This window comes from Rhinoraja longicauda, chromosome 24, assembly GCF_053455715.1.
Source record: "Rhinoraja longicauda isolate Sanriku21f chromosome 24, sRhiLon1.1, whole genome shotgun sequence".
Classification (NCBI taxonomy): Eukaryota; Metazoa; Chordata; class Chondrichthyes; order Rajiformes; family Arhynchobatidae; genus Rhinoraja; species Rhinoraja longicauda.
Genome location: NC_135976.1, coordinates 12,841,989 through 12,858,030, shown reverse-complemented (window position 1 = coordinate 12,858,030; position 16,042 = coordinate 12,841,989). Strand labels below are relative to the sequence as shown.

At 42.4% G+C, this 16,042-nt stretch overlaps 2 protein-coding genes across 3 annotated transcripts in view; one reads left to right on the top strand and one right to left on the bottom strand.

The window, feature by feature from the left end:
- The window catches only part of LOC144605428 (cysteine and glycine-rich protein 1-like), a 37,176-nt gene extending 36,136 nt beyond the window's left edge, over positions 1–1,040 (bottom strand). Inside the window, exon 1 of one of the 2 annotated variants that reach the window (XM_078420668.1) lies at positions 925–1,040. The gene's annotated coding sequence lies outside the window, so the exon portion shown is untranslated. Of the gene's footprint in view, positions 1–848 lie in introns of both variants that reach the window. The other variant, XM_078420669.1, reaches the window with a different exon arrangement.
- Positions 1–16,042, top strand: part of LOC144605429 (neuron navigator 1-like) — a 602,839-nt gene that overhangs the window by 53,070 nt on the left and 533,727 nt on the right. The window lies entirely within an intron of this gene.

Genomic DNA, 16,042 nt, shown 5'->3' with positions numbered 1-16,042 from the left:
TAATTCTGAAAGGGGAATCCAATACAATTACCACAATGCACAAGAAACGCTCGTTGTCCCGTGTTCTGTTGCAGAGACACAAGAAGGGTTTCTACCCTAAGCGTCATCCACTCCTTCTCTCCAGAGATGCTGCCTGACCCCTCTGAGTTACTCCAGCATTTTGTCTCTGTCTTCAGTGTAAACCAGCATCTGCAGTTCCTCCCTACATATGCCTGCCTGACCCCTCTGAGTTACTCCAGCATTTTGTCTCTGTCTTCAGTGTAAACCAGCATCTGCAGTTCCTTCCTACATATGCCTGCCTGACTCCCTGAGTTACTCCAGCATTTTGTCTCTATCTTCAGTGTAAACCAGCATCTGCAGTTCCTTCCTACATATGCCTGCCTGACCCCTCTGAGTTACTCCAGCATTTTGTGTCCAGCCCTGTCTCATGGTGTGATTCAGAAGTTACTGCCACCTTGCATGGTCTGAGAGTGCTAATCCTACACTGTTGTTCAGTTTCCTGACACGCCTAGTCAAAAAAGTAGCTTTACTTAACTCAGGGGAGGGAGAGAGAGAGAGAGCGAGAGACAGAGACAGAGAGAGATAGACAGAACACACAAGTTTCCACAAAGTGATCACATTTACCGCAGTCTGAGTTTCTCTTTGACCTAATGTGGAAAGTGTGGGGTAAAGCTGACAACTGCTCCATCCGGCAGCCCGGCTGCCTGCCCACTACACTGAACACGACTGAAGTTCCCCACCTACCTACCTACATGCAGCCAGTGCTCCCAAAAGCCCACGCTGAGTGCCTTCCCCAGCGGCGCTGACACAACAAATAAAAGCACAGGTAGAAATCCAGTGTTAATTACACCTGAAATAGACAACGGTCTTCCAGTGCGCCTGTAATGGACCGCCTCCTGAACGGTGCTCTCTCTGTACGTTTACCTGCTGGAACCTCAGTCTCCCTGTGTCCCGAATCCGACTCACACGCCACAAGACAGACACAGACGGCTGAATTTAAGGCGGAACCCTGGCCAAAGACAACGCCTAGTCCCTTTGCACTCAGCACCAAGCATGACGTTATCACTCTCTGTTAAGTTTTAAGGCCAAAACATGTTTTTCTCATTTAAAAAAAAAAGAAGCTTTAAATTGGGCATTTGCAAATAAGTTTATTGTTATTCTTTTATTTAATTCATGACTTTTAATTACAAAGGTTTAGATTACAAAGAATTTCACTGTGACTTGTCAATTGTGATAATAAAGTGTTCAATTCAATTCGATTCCTCAGAAATCATGACAATTTTCGCTTGTTTCTGAAATACATTCAAATAAGATATTATTTTTGTTGCTGGTGACAAGTTTCTCATATGAAGTGATAGTTTTTCGTCGTGAATGAGGACTGACCTATTCACAAGAAATGTCGTTTTTTTAAAGAAATTAAATCTAGTCAAGCCAGGGGAGATGTAAAGCTAAACACAGAGTGCAGGAGGAACTCAGCGGGTCAGGCAGCATCAGGGGAGGGAATGGGCAGGCAACATTTCGGGTCGGGACTCTTCTTCAATGCGAATGAAGTATGGTCCCGGCACAAAACATCATCTGTCCATCCCTTCCACAGACGTTGCCTGACCCACTGAATTCCTCCGGCACTTTGTGATTTGGTCAAGATTCCACGATCAAAATGGCAGAGCAGACTCGATGGGCCGAATGGCCTAGTTCTGTGGAATTCTCTGCCACAGAAGGTAGTTGAGGCCTGTTCATTGGCTATATTTAAGAGGGAGTTAGATGTGGCCCTTGTGGCTAAAAGGATCAGGGGGTATGGAGAGAACGCAGGTACGGGATACTGAGTTGGATGATCAGCCATGATCATATTGAATGGCGGTGCAGGCTCGAAGGGCCGAATGGCCTACTCCTGCACCTATTTTCTATGTTTCTGCTCCGATATCTTACAGGCTTAAAAATTAGACAGCAGGGAGGTGAATGCCTGGTCTTTCAACATTGCCATAAACTCAGCACATTTAACTACTGGAGGCACAAGGAACTGCAGATGCTGGAATCTTAAGCAAAGCACAAAGTGCTGGAGTAACTCAGTGGGTCAGGCACCATCTGTGGAGGTAATGGATAGGCAATGTTTCAGGTTGTGATCCTTCTTCAGATTGATTGTAATTGGGGAGGGGGAGAATCCAAGAAAAGAGAGGAATCATTTATCACTCACCTTGCCCCCTTTCTTAGCTCCCCTTCTGATATACCTGCCTCCTTTCAGGCAACTTCGGCCCTATCAGATTATTCCACGTTTTAAAGAGCCCTTAGATTCCATCCTAACACACGATTGTGTTTCCAAACCCATGGCGGCAAAAGCATCAGGACCATCATCGTCAGAATGTGCTCCGCTGCCATTCTACCATTGATCTCCCCATTGTACTTTGGAGTAACCCGATATTCCCAAGGGCTGCCTCCTCTCCTTTATCTGCTGTAAACGTCAGCTCATCCACCACTCAGCCACTTGTGTCTTGTCCCATAGACAAATACATACATCATTCACCCCATCCTTCCTGATTCTGGCTCCCAATCACTCATCAATTCAAATTTAAAATATTTATTCTTATTACTGGACTCCTTCATGGTTCCACCTTTAACCTTCTCCAGACTAATACTCTTCTCACCTTTACTCCGAAATCTCAGTTCTTGGGCCATGACCGTGTGTTCACTATACTGCTCCTCAATCATCTCTTCCCACCAAATAACTGCACTTATTTCTCAACCCATTCCTCCTCCAACTATCACAACTCCCCCATCGCCTGTATCCACCTATCACTTTCCAGACTTTGTCTTGCCCCAATTTCTCTTCCAGTTTTCTTCCCTTCCTCCTTCCCACCCTCACGACAATCGGTCGAAGAAGGGTCCCGACCCAAAACATCACCTACCCGTGTTCTCTAGAGATTCTGCCTGACCCGCTGAGTTACTCCAGCACTTTGTGTCTATCTTCGGTATAAATCAGCATCTGCAGTTCCTTCCTACACATTTTAGCTACTCTGTGTCTCTTTTCCTTCATTTCTCTCTCCTTTTTAAACCCATATCTTTCTCAAACAGTGGCTCAGGACCTTGTTGATTAGACTTTAGACTTTAGAGATACAGCGTGGAAACAGGTCCTTCGGCCCACCGAAACCATGCCAACCAGCGATCACCCCATACACAAGCACTATCCTACACACAAGGGACAATTTACAATTTTACCAAAGCCAATTAACCTACAAACGTGTACTTCTTTGGAGTGTGGGAGGAAACCAGACTTCCCAAAGAAAACCCACATGGTCACAGTGAGAACATATAAACTCCGTACAGGCAGCACCTAAAGTCAGGATCAAACCTGGCTCTGTGAGGCAGCAACTCTACCGCCGCGCCACCATGGTGCCCCTTGAGAAACTGTGATGAAATAATTTCACTTTGAAAACATTACACTGTGGAAGTTGCTGCTGCTTAGATGACTGGACCACAGTAATTTAACCAAGTGAATGATTTAACGACTGATTTGAAACTTTAATATATCAATTTAGATTCATTTGTGGATCATGGAACTGATAGTTTATGCATCACTTTACACGATTATTATTTGACATCTGGCATTAGTAATACGGTGCTTAAAGATGCAGAAGAAGGTTACTGTGTTCCTTTGTTCCCATACAACATTCTCTTGCAATGTTGAAATGGCTTATAAATCAATGTATTATCCTGCATCTGAAAAGGTCAAGACAGCCTACTCTAAACCATAGATCTCCGCGAACAAATTAACGTTGTTTTCCAACTCAAATGTCCATTAAATAGGTTTCGGTGACAAAGCTATTATGCGACTCGGAGAGCAGTTTGTCTCATATGTCAATGTCACGTGACAAGTGGCTGATTTGGAATCCAGTCCAGTTTAGTTTTGAGGTACAGTGCAGCAACAGGACCTACAGCCCACCGAGTCCGCGCCGACCAGCGATCGCCCTGTGCACTGGAACCATCCTGCGCACAAGGGATTATTTACAATTTACAGAGGCCAAATGAACCGACAAACCTGCAGGTCTTTGGAGTGTGGGAGGAACCTGGGGCACCCGGAGAAAACCCACGCTGTCACGGGGAGAACGTGCAAACTCACAGTACGAACAGCACCCGCAGTCAGGATCAAACCCGGGTCACTGGTGCCGTAAGGCAGCAACTTTGCCACTGCACCACTGTGCCTCCCCTGGATAGGGTTCTTTGAATTTCTGATATTGAACAAAAAATCGAAATTATCTCAAAGACTTTGATCTCAATATTACCAATTGATATAAGGCCATTTGATTATTCTCTGCTGGTAAAAATGGAAGATGAAATCAAAGTTTATGAACATTTTTTAATTACTGTGTGTGCTTTATCTCCTTGGCCCATTGAGTAATTGTACAGATGAAGTCATTTATTTGCTTTGAATAAATTTGCTTAAGGCAATGGAAAGTAGCTAAATGTTAACTTTATGTGGTAAAGACTAATTTATCTTTGAAACATTTTACCTGTCCAATTCTCTGGTAATTGGGATCGCAGGTGGATGTGGGTGGAGTGGGACGTCAGTTCACTGGTCGATCCACACGTCCTGGGAAGGCGATGGCTGGAGGCCCCACAGCAGCCTGGGGCTCGCCTAGAATGGGCAACTCTCATAACAACTAGAGAGCGGACTGGGGTTTGGAAAATGGCGCCAAAACATGGCGCCTTTTGCATGCGTAGGCTATTTCTGTGCACTCGCTAATCATGGATGTGCTTGGGTATGGTAATACTCTACTGGACAGTTTGTAAGAAAATAATTTCACTGTGTGTTTTGCTCTTCGCACATGTGACAATAAAAGCACCATTGAACCATTGAATTGAACCTTTGGAATAATTTCATTCCACCCATCTTTCGTGTTGCTAAAACTGGGTGCAATACGTAAAGAAGAAAGGAACCTGTAAATCATTTGTTCCTAGTTTGTTTAGTTCAGTTTAGTTTAGTTTAGAGTTACAGCAGAGAAACAGGCCCTTTGGCCCACTGGGTTTGCACTGACCAGCAATCCCCGCACATTAACACTACCCCTACACACACTATGGACAATTTACACTTATGCCAAGCCAATTTACCAACAAACCTGTACGTCTTTGGAGTGTGGGGAGAAACCGAAGATCTCGGAGAAAACCCACGCGGTCACGGAGAGAATGTACAAACTCCGTACAGACAGCACCCGTTGTCGGGATCGAACCCGGGTCTCCAGTGCTTCAAGTGCTGTAAGGCAGCAACTCTACCACTGTGCCACCAACTGTTCTGACTGGTTCTGACTGTTTTCCTAAATCGCTTTTCCAGGATTTGAATCTGTTAGACCTGATGATGGTGCAAATGTACAAGTAAATAAGACTTAGTGGCCACTGTACCCAAAAGTTTCTGATAGCAAAACATACTGTGTTCAGGAACAAAACTGGTTCAAGCAAAGCCTAGAGTCACTGAATCTAGAGCGGCTGTTTAGATGATTTGTGATATGAATCTATTAATCATCATTGCAGAACAGGCATACACAATTTCTCTTAAGGAGCAGGCGACTGTTATCTTTATCTAATGCTCTTTAAACTGCATTTACTGCTTCTCCATTTGTCACAGAATAGTGTTATTACTCCACATTTAGTAATAGAAGTTATGTTTGTTGTAGCAATGCCCCACTTGTTGTTGTGCAACTTGTTTTAATGTAGATTTTCTGATACAGTTCTTTGTTCCACAGAGTGGCAAAGAGATTTGTGCCAATGGAACGAAAGCTGGCAAAGAGAGGTGGGTCTGGGGCAAAGCTTAGCGAGTGATAGGTGGATATTGGTGATGGGGGGGAGATAGTGGCAAAGGCTAGGGGTGAAAAAGAGACAGTGTAAGACAAGGGAAGAAGAGGTGGAGCAAAATGTAAAGGGAGGGGTGGGGGGGGCAGATATGGGTGGAAGGGAATATGGGGAAGGGGAAAGAGAGGATAAAAGGAAATATGGGACTGGGGAATGGGAGAGGAATATACAGGGGAGGGATAATGGTGAGACAGTTGAGTGTGAGAGAAGATGAGATACAAAAAATGCTGAGTGTGAGAGACTCTGTGTTAAGCTTATTGAAAGATATGTGGCTTGTAGACAGAAACAGGCATAAATTTCAGCCTGTGTGGGACTTCTCTATTTTTTACAAAATGTACTCACACACATATTCACGAGACTGATAAAATATGAATATGACCCAAAACATACCATCTGGTATATTCAGTTCTCAAAGGTAATTTACCTTTATATACACCACACTTATGAAGCCTATTCTAACGCTCACACTATTTTGTTTTGAATACATGTTGAAGCACTGCTATGATGGGCCCACAAACAAAATATTCGTTGGCCTGCCCTGTACGACAAATTATTGCACTGCGGTGTGTGCTGAAGAATTTCAAGAACCATTGGTAACGTTTGATTACAAATCCAATCTTCTCCGCAATAAAAGAAAATCTCGCAAATTTAAAACAGGCACTGTGTATATCCCTACTAATTTTCAAACTGAACAAAAGAATAATGGCCACCTTGTTTGACGTCAATATCTAATGCCTCTCTGCATGAGTTTCCTTGTGATTTCTTATTGTACAGACAGTAATTTTAACAAGGTTTTCCCTTTGGTGTTTCTCAGCTCTGGATATATTAATTTAATCTCTTTATATTTCTTCTGTTTTAAAATCAAGACAAATTTCCTCGTTTTTTTTTTCCAGAACTCATTTATTTCCAAGAACCTCAAACGATCAAAGAAATTAATAGCCTTCAAACTCTCTTTCAATGTATAACCTTCAGGCTTTTAAACGTCTGGCTTCCTGCAAAATAACAATAAATGATCTTGTTCATTCCTGCCTTCATTTTCCACTTGACTTGATTTATGAAGGAGCTTGGTTTTGCTGTCTTGGGCGACAAAAATAATTGATTCCCAGAACTTTAAGAGTTATTAAAAATGAAAATAAAATAACGTTTTATTGACAGTGGGTAATGGAAGTTAGTTTACCTTCATAGATTATAAATAAATGATTTCAATCTATGGACTCCCCATCTCAATGTGGAACTTATCAAGTATGTTGTAAAGGTCAACGTTACATACTTTCACCATGAATAATCAATCAATGTAATGACCTCTGAGGATTGACCTTTTTGCTTGATCCAAACAAGTTATAAAGGCAGATCTATATTATGAATGAGATTTCATGTTCCTTCACAATTTCAGTTTTCAAAAACACCTCTGTAATCTGTGATTTATATCGCAATGCTGTAAGCATTATGTTAAGCAGGCACCACTTCTCTTTGTGTTTACAACTAGTTCCCCTGGCAATGGTGTTGTTCAACACCAGATTATTGACTTTTCCCTTTCCACATGTCCATTGTGGCTTACTTTAATGCATCTGTTGAGTCCTGTCCTCAACGGATTACGTTGTCCTGTTTTAATGAGTTGACATAATTTATTAAAAGGCAGATTGTGTGTCATATTTTCCCTTCTTTCCCTCCTATACTTCCTTTCAGTCACTACTTTACATGGAGACATAAGGAACTGCAGCTGCTGTTGTCTTGGACAAAATACAAAGTGCTGGAGTAACCTAGCAGGTCAGGCAGCATCTGTAGATGGAATGGATAGATGACTTTTTAGGTCAGGACCCTTCTTTAGACCGATTGTAGTAGATGGGGAGAAAGCTGGAAAAGAGGTGGTTGTGGGACAACGCCTAGCAAGTGATAGGTCGATATAGGTCAAGGGTGTCGGACTACAGATGCTGGTTTACACAGAAGATAGACACAAAATGTTGAAGTAACTCAGCGGGACAGGCAGCATCTCTGGAGAGAAGGAAAGGGTGACATTTTGGGTCGAGGCCCTTCTTCAGACTGACTCTCCTTCTGACAAAGGGTCTTGACCCGAAACATCACACATTCCTTCTCTCTAGAGATGCTGCCTGTCCCGCTGAGTTACTCCAGCATTTTGTGTCTATTGTAGGCGTAGGATGGTTGATTAACAGAAGGGTGGAGAAAGTGACAAAGACTAAAGCTGAAAAGGGGACAACAGGATGTCAGATAGGGAGAGAAGACGGGGTGAAATGTAAAGCCAGAGGGATAGAGATGGAAATGTATGGGGGGAAGGGGAAATGGGGGTGGGATAGAGGGAGAAATGGATACGCAGTGGGGTGGTAGGGACAAGGGGACACAGAGAGAGGGGAAAATAATTACATCTGTAAGGAGAGGACATCTTCCATACAATAGTTAATAGGAAATTAAAATAATTATGTAATTGTATTTTTTACTTTGCAAATAATAACAAAAAAGTAGCCTTATATGGATATGATAACCATATCCCTTCCTTGGGCTCTGCATTTCACTTAGTATAAGAAAATAACTGCAGATGCTGGTACAAATCGAAGGTATTTATTCACAAAATGCTGGAGTAACTCAGCAGGTCAGGCAGCATCTCGGGAGAGAAGGAATGGGTGACGTTTCGGGTCGAGACCCTTCTTCAGACTGATGTCAGGGGGGCAGGACAAAGGAAGGATATAGGTGGAGACAGGAAGATAGAGGGAGAACTGGGAAGGGGGAGGGGAAGGGAGGGACAGAGGAACTATCTAAAGTTGGAGAAGTCGATGTTCATACCACTGGGCTGCAAACTGTAGCCTACCCAGGCGAAATATGAGGTGCTGTTCCTCCAATTTCCAGTGGGCCTCACTATGGCACTGGAGGAGGCCCATGACAGAAAGGTCAGACTGGGAATGGGAGGGGGAGTTGAAGTGCTTGCATTTCACTTCTTTGCTTTCCTTATCTGATACCCTTTTGCCACCTTTTCACCTCAAGTCTTTGTCACTCCATCCATTTACTAGTCACCCCCCTCACCTGTATTCACCTGCCGATGTGACCTCCCAGTTGCCAACTATTTCAACCCATTCCCATACTGACCTTTCTGCCCTTGGCCTCCTCCTTTGCCAGAGTGAGGCCACACGCAGATTGGAGGAACAGCACCTCATATTTTGCTTGAGTAGCTTACAACCCAGTGGTATGAATGTTAAATTCTCTCATTTTAAATAACATTATCTCACATCCCTCTCCCCTATTCCCTCCCTCCTTGCCCCCTTGCTCCCCCCGAGTCATTTTACCAGTTCCATATTGTTTCCCTTGAGATCTGATGGGTGGAAGCATCAGTAATTCCAAGGAATCACAACTGTTTCCAATTTACATCAACAACTAGAATTCAGAACCTCAATCAAAAGTGATTAAATTTACAGATTGCATTGAATTAAAAGGAGAAGCCAAATTTAAGGTCACAGTCCGACCCAATTCCGCATGGAATCAAGCACAGAATCGAAGTTGTAACTTCAGAAACTAAAGAATTCACTGAACAAAGTTAGTGAACAAAAGCTTGCATCAACACGAAATCGGCGGTGAAGGTACAGATGTGACAATGTTGTACTCTAAGGGCTTCTGGAGGGTATAATGAATTCGTTTTTCCCAGTTTTGTGTATTTTGTGATGGCAGCCTTAATTTTCAGTGGCAAGTTTAAATGACAATCAATGTACAAATTAAGCAATTTCATGAAACTGACCAAGGGATTGCTGCTAGTTCTACAAAACTAACCATGGAGTTGTGAAATTGCTTGTGACAGTTTCTTGTTTGGCTGATCATGTGATGTATGTACGCTGCCAAGCACTATTTACTGTTAATATTTTGGCAGCACTTCCTGGGCTTGTGTGTGTTTGCTTCCATGAGCTGTTATTGCTCCCAGTGCAGAGAGGAACTGGGATGACCGTTCTTTATCAGGCAACTGGTAAATTTGACAGTCTGAAGTACAAAGAGAGTGGCACAGTGGTAGAGTTGCTGCCTCATGGCGGCAGAGTCCCAAGTTTGATCCTGACTACTGGTGCTGTCTGTGCGGTGTTTGCACATTCTCCCTGCGACCGCGTGGGTTTTCTACGGGTAATCCGGTTTCCTCCCACATTCCAAAGACGTGCAGGTTTTTAGGTTAATTGGCTTCGGTAAACTGTCCCAAGTGTGTGGGATAGAACGGGTAATCATTGCTCAGTAGGCCTAAGGCCTGTCTGCACGCTGCATCACTAAACTAAATAAACTAAACTAAACTAAACAAATGGATTGAAAAAGCACAAACAGAGGTGTTGGGTAGGAGGGGGAGGGTAGGTGGAGGAGGGAGGGGAAGGGGGGAGCTACTTAAAAGCAACACAATTAGATAATTGGAGGTATTGCTAATCTGGATAAAATTCCACTCAGGTAGGTTTCAGCATGAGTCTCATGGAGGAGCCAGAGGCTAGGTTTCAGAATAAAATTGTGTTAACGAGAATGGGTTCTTCAGAAATTTCTTTAAAGTTACTGAGTCAGAAACATTTTTTTGGAAGTATTTGTTAATCTGCTTTTTCAGGTCAGTAAGCTTGTTCAGAGACTTTGAAGTGAACTTGTGATTCTGGTAAGGAAGAAAGATTCCGTGTGAAAATGAGTTCAAATTGCATACGAGTCGGGAAATAATGATTTGCTTATTTTCTATTACATCAGTGAAGTGCGGAAAATAAATGTTTGCGTTAATGCCACGATTTGCTTATTCTAATATAATGTATTCAATCTGTTTGACATTTAAGCTAAAGAAAAGGTCTAATGACCTGTTATTGTGCAACTTTACAAAGTAGCAACTTAGCTTGTGCAGCCAGCGAAGGATAATTAGCTACAATAATTAGAAAAGATTTCTGTGAGGATGCAAGGAACCGCAGATGCTGGTTTACAAAACAAGATACAAAGTGCGTGAGTAACTCAGCGGGTCAGGTAGTTCTCTGGTGAACAGGAATAGGTGATGTTTCAGTCCGAAGAGGGGTCCTGGCCGAAATGGCACCTCACCATCGGCACGGTCTCGGTAGTCTGAAGGGCTTATTTTCATATTGTATCTCAAAACTAAACGAAAAAATTAAATTGAGGTCTTCAGCCAACATAGCAGACCCTTTCTTTCAGCATCAGCATACATATCCCTCCCTGTGTCCTTCTCTTGAGCCTCCTACTGTTACTTGATTAGTCCCCTAAGACAGAAATGTATACTTCTTTAATTTGTGCTCCGCTATCCTTAAGAGCTCTATCTAGCTCTCTCTTGAATGCATTCAGAGAATTGGCCTCCACTGCCTTCTGAGGCAGAGAATTCCACAGATTCACAACTCTCTGACTGAAAAGGTTTTTCCTCATCTCAGTTCTAAATGGCCTACCCCTTATTCTTCAACTGTGGCCCCTTGTTCTGGACTCCCCCAACATTGGGAACATGTTTCCTGCCTCTAACGTGTCCAACCCCTTAATAATCTTATACGTTTCGATAAGATCTCCTCTCATCCTTCTAAATTCAAGTGTATACAAGCTTAGTCGCTCCAGTCTTTCAACATATGACAGTCCCACCTTTCCGGGAATTAACCTAGTAAACCTACGCTGCACGCCCTCAATAGTAAGAATATCCTTCCTCAAATTTGGAGACCAAAACTGCACACAGTACTCCAGGTGCGGTCTCACTATGGCCCTGTACAACTGCAGAAGGACCTCTTTGCTGCTATTGTGCTTCCCACAGTTTTCCTGGATCTACCTGGTCAGGGTCTGGATAGTTCAACTAGGAATCTTCATACCAGTCTCCAGCAATAATGAATTGGTGAGTGGTCCGCTGAGCTGAAACCTGGCTTGGGATCTTCACCATGTGTCGGGGTATGACTTAATAACAACTAGTGGCGGTGGGGGTGGTGGTGAGTGGGTGGAGTGCCACAAAGATGTTAATATAGAAATCGGAAGTGCGAAGGGTGCAGGACTCCAAGTCGAATCTGTAGTAAGGAAGGCAAATTCAATGCTAGCATTTATATCAAGAGGACTGGAATACAAAACCGGAGATGTGATGCTGAGGCTCTATAAGGCGTCGGGTCAGGCCGTATTTGGAGTACTGTGAGCAAATGTGGGCCCTGTATCTGAAGAAGGATGTGCTGACTCTGGAGAGGGTCCAGAGGAGGTTTACTAGAATGATCCCAGGAATGAGTGGGTTAGCAGCACTGTTTGACAGCACTGGGCCTCTACTCACTGGAATTTAGGTTGAGGGGGGACCTCATTGGAGCTTACAGAATAACGAAAGGCATAGATAGAGTGGATGTGGAAAGGATGTTTCCACTGGAGGGAGAGTCTAGGGTCAGAGGTCATTGCCTCAGAATTAAAGGGCGCTCTTTTAGAAAGGAGGTGAGGAGGAACTTCTTTAGTCAGAGGGTAGTTAATCTGTGGAACATTGCCACAGAGGGCTGCGGATATTTTTGTCAGTGGATATTTTTAAGGCGGAGATAGACAAATTCTTGATTAGAACGGGTGTCAAGGGTTATGGGGAGAAGGCAGGAAAATGAAATTAGGAGGCAGAAGTCAGCCACGATTGAATGGTGGAGTAGACTCAATGGGCCGGATGACCTAATTCTACTCCTATAACTTGTGAACCTGTGAATATTGCTACTGTATGAAACCATTGGACTTCTGAATTCCCATTTATTGCTTGACAAACTCAGGTGAGAACGCTGCCATGAAAGGCCTCAACCAGGACCAAAACCTTGAGCAGGTAAATACTGGTTTATGAAGGCAGGGAGCGTAGATTACTGCAACTACAAAGTCTTTAGACTTTAAGACTTTAGAGATACAGCATGGAAACAGGCCCTTTGGCTCACCAGGTCCGTCCAATCAGCAATCACAAATCAGCACACTAAGGACAATTTACAATTTACAGAAGCCAATTAACCTACAAACTTGTACGTCTTTGGAATGTGGGAGGAAACCGGAGAAACGGTCACCGGGGGAACGTACAAATTTCATACAGACACCACCCATCGTCAGGATCGAACCCGGGTCTCTGGCACTGTAAGGCAGCAACTCTGCCGATGTGCCACTTTGCCGCCCAATATTTTTGATAAGCTTTAGTTCTCCCTTTAGATCTATTGCCTCATGGAGGCACTTCACAGTGATTATCTTCCTGCGATCCTGTAAAGCTCAGGCCATTAGCTTCATCGTGGGCAGAATGGAGGGATATCTCACATGCTTTGAATTCCTTGCATTTTCACATTCATGGTGGTGAAAGACATCTTGTTTCTACGGCAACACCAAGCGGGACGAAGCAATGGTGGGCAAAGGTGACCTTCATGAGTTCAACTTCGCGTCGTTTTCAACCAGTCAAGCTCACTGTAAAACAGAATTACAATCTGGAAAACCCGAGTGAAAACCTTGTTGGAAATCTGTCAGCTAAGTTGTCAGTATATAAATAATTGAAATACTATGTCATAAAGAAGTTTGGAAAATGTCACACCATGGTAAATAAACGGATTATCCTTTCATTGAAGTGCAACAGTGACTCTGAAGGAAAAACCTTGTTATATTATGTAAAACATAAATCATTTATGACTTCATATGTAGTTCATACTAATAATCCTCTCTCAACACTAAAGCATAACCTGCACACAATGGTGGATAAAGTCAGCTTACAAATAATACTGCAGGCTATTATTGTGCAGTCCAGTAGTTTGGATGTAACAATAATGAATAAATGGGTTGTGTCAAGAGGCTGGAATATTGGCACATATGCAGGTGATGATGTGTGCATCACCCATCATCCACCATGTTCAAACAAGTTCATTCTTTCTCATTGCAAAACTGTGTTCCAAACGAAGGGCTTATCTTTTCTTGCAGGTCCCTGAACAGGCCGACTAGAACACAAAATAAACAATGTGTTTCTGTCAAAATGTAATAGCAAGGAACTGCAGATGTTGGTTTATACCAAAGATAGGCACAATATGCTGGAGTAACTCAGCGGGCCAGGCAGCATCTCTGGAGAAAATGAATGGGTGGCGATGTTTTGGGTCGTGACACCTTCTTCAGGTCTGAAGAAGGATCCCGACCCTAAACGCCACCCATCCATTTCCTCCAGAGATGCTGCCTGGCCCGCTGAGTTACTCCAGCATATTGTGTCTATCTTTAACGTGTTTCTGTCGTTGGTCTGTTTTGTCAGTATTTTGTTTTGGTGACCAATCGTCCCAAACAAAGCAGCTGTTATTTGGTTCATTCGATTCCTCTTGAATAATTCATTGTCTGTATGAAGTATGCTGCAATATTCAAAGAAATTGAAAGCACATTGATAAAAATTTGAGTATTAATTAATGGCATATCATTAAAACCAAAAATCAATGAAAGGATCTTTAGTTTAAAGTATAAAATAACATTACTATATACTTTGGTTCTTCAGAGCACCTGACTATTGATAACAGTGATGCAAAATTCATTAATATTGCAAATTATAAATAAGTTAAGCTTTTTAATGTATTCTTACAAAGATCAATCTTACCCCTCTGGATACATTTTGGAAGAATTTCCTATATCTATCTTTTTATAGAAGAATCCATAGCAGGTAGATCTAATGTACAGACTCTCATGTTATTTTTTATTGGACTTTATTGGACTTTATTTTACACTAAACGTTATTCCTTTCATCCTGTATCTGTATGCTGTGGACAGCTTGATTGTAATCATGTATTGGCTTTTCACTGGCTGGATAGCGCGCAACAAAAAAGCTTTTCACTGTACCTCGGTACACGTGACAACAATAAACTAAACTAAAATGATTTATTTACCAATACTTCTTCACTAATCCTTGACTAGAACATTCTGGAAGGTGCAATTGTGTTTAACCAATAATCCAGGTAGGGTGTGCAGGAAAGAACTGCAGATGCTGGTTTAAACCGAAGATAGATGCAAAGTGCTGGAGTAACTCAGCGGGACAGGCAGTATCTCTGGAGAGAAGGAATAGGTGACATTTCAGGTCTGAAGAAGGGTCTCGACCCGAATCGTCACCCATTCCATCTCTCCAGAGATGCTGCCTGACCTGCTGAGTTACGAAAGCATTTTGTGTCTAATCCAGGTAGGGATCTGTGTTTCTCAGAAGAGGAATGTGAATCAGACAGCATTAAAAAACAGTTTGACATTTACACTGAGTTATACAGAGCGTCACTGGAAAACCTGCCAGAATTCAAATAATGGAATTTTCATTAAGTCCTCTTATGATTCATAGCCTATTTTAACGCCAAAGAAAAGTACATTTTCCCATCTCACTTTAATCCTGGGGCAATATATTAACACTTGTGATAAGGGGTGTAATTCGGAACAGATGTTGCAATATCAAGGCAACAGTTTCTAAATTAAAGGAATAAAACTATCTTCAGATATTTTACTTGTCATGGTTAAAACATCAATTGGGCACTGCAATGAGCTCGGACACAAACACACCAACGTCTGTATGGAGCCAAGAACACATGTTAAGCCAAATGCATTCATTTGATGATGTGACCCATTGTATCTGTCTAGTTAGAGTAAATATTTGCTAGAAGTCTCCAATAGCCGTGCTGCATGGTTCATGTATATGTCAGTCTTAAAGGGTTTGTGAGTTATACACTGAGTAAGATTCATAATCATCACAGCATATCAAAGAGCAAAACAAATTAATTACTGAGAAAGAAACCAGGCTGGCACAGACAACATAAAAGGTATAAATCTTATACACAGAAACCATGTCGGTACGGAATAAAATGCGTTCTTCAAGTGTGTCAACACTATTAAGGACACAAAGCGCCTGAGTAACTCAACAGGTCAGGCAGCGTCTCTGGAGAACATGGATCGGTGACGTTTCATGTTGGGACCCTTCTTCAGGTTGTCTATTAAGTCATGCAAACTACATATGCCCCCTCCCCATGAGTTACTGCCTTCATATTCGTATTTCCTTTACTTCCCAAGTTCAGGAAGAATTTGAGCGTTTATTTAGACAACATTCTATTGCTTAACTTAAAATTGACCCAGGAGTGCAATGAAATTTTGCAGCATGTAAAACAAGTTTCGGTAAGATCTAAAAAACTAACTATTATTCCATCTCAATAAAATGAGTTAATGTTTTTGTAGAGGAGAGCAGCACACACAAAAAAAAACCATTGTTCTATTTGTCTTCCTGTTTCTTTAAGTCTTTGTGACACTTATTGAGTAA